This window comes from Phalaenopsis equestris, unplaced genomic scaffold, assembly GCF_001263595.1.
Source record: "Phalaenopsis equestris unplaced genomic scaffold, ASM126359v1 Scaffold000433, whole genome shotgun sequence".
Classification (NCBI taxonomy): Eukaryota; Viridiplantae; Streptophyta; class Magnoliopsida; order Asparagales; family Orchidaceae; genus Phalaenopsis; species Phalaenopsis equestris.
Window position 1 is genome coordinate 97893 of NW_018164874.1, and position 1534 is coordinate 99426.

A 1534-nucleotide genomic window follows, 5' to 3' on the forward strand; every position below is an offset into this window, starting at 1 on the left:
ATATATAAAAGTATTATATAAATAAAAGAATTATTATTTATAAAGACTACTTAAATCTTTAACGTTTAAACAAATCTATACTTGGTTCCGTTTTTCCTTATGACTTAAGTTTATAAGTTGTATATATGTTGAGTTTTAACGTTTATAAAACGTTTAAACTTCACCTTATTTTAAGTTTTGTACAGCAAATCAGAAGCATACGAATTCCCATATATATAAAAACCTCCATTCATTTCCTCAAACTCGTGTGTTCCTTTTTTTTTTTTTAATGACGAACTTTTTTTCTTAATGATTGAAATAATTGTTTGGTCATAATTGCAGATGGCTTTTTGAGTGTATAAATATGCAAATGATTGGAGTAAAAGATGGAGTTCTAATCCCTGCCTAGCAAGAGAGCCAAGATTTCTCAGAAGAAGAAAGTCGTCACTGTCCTGTGTAGAAGGTGAGCAACGAGTTCTTCTTTCGCGTTACAACCAAGAAAAATGTTGTCCCCCGTTTTGCGTAGCAGAGGAGCAACGAGATATTCTTTCACGTTGCGACGAAGAGAAAAGCCGTCCCCATCCTAGATAGCAAGTGAGCAATTGAATTTTCTTTCATGTTGCGGCGAAGAGGAGTCGTCCCCATCCTACATAGCAGACGACCGGCGGGATCTTTTTTCACATCAGTGAGATGAAGAAAGTTATCTTCAACCCTACCCATCTGGTGACTCGAGTTCCTCTTGCTTGTTGATGCTGCGCATTTCGTTGGAGATGAAGATGTGCTAAAGTTTTCCCATTGCGCTTTGAGTGGGAGAATTTCATGCTTATGTAGCGACTTTTTCTTCTGTAGTCTTTGTACCATCTCTTGTTGATCTTTATAGCCTTCTTAAGCAACTGATGTGACATTTTTAAATGATGATAATGCATTTCTTTATATATCTTTGATGTTGTTTTTGAGGTTGTTGTGGTTTCTCAATCATATAAAATTCTGCAATTAAAGTTAGTACATAAAATTTATAAAATGAAGAATTGTGTGCCTTTTGAGGTTCATGTTTTCTGAGGTTGTGCCCTCTCAGGCATATGCCATGTAGAAGCTTGAAATGAACCGGTACATTCTGAGGCTCATTGCGTTTTGAGATGAGCACCCACCAGCCTACATATAGGAGCTTAATGATTTTAGATGAGCACCCACCACCCTACAAAAATTTGTTGAAACAATTTTCCAAAGTGTTTTGAGTACCTTTTTTAAGAGTGAGAACTTGAAGAGAATATAGAGGCAAAGTATTAACACACTTTTAAGCAAAATTATAAGCCCCTCGAATGAAAGAAAATTATTTCTCCAATCATTAATCTTACTTTTAACCTTGTTCAACACACCATGCATTCAAGATTGCTTCCTCCTGCTCCTAAGTAAATTCACCCTAAGGTATTTTAGAGGGAGTTCAGAGATAACACAACCAGTGTAATTAGCTATCCACCTAGCGATATCATTTTTAACATGTTTACCCAAAATGATGCAACATTTCTTTTTGTTGAAATTTAAACCAGTTACAGCC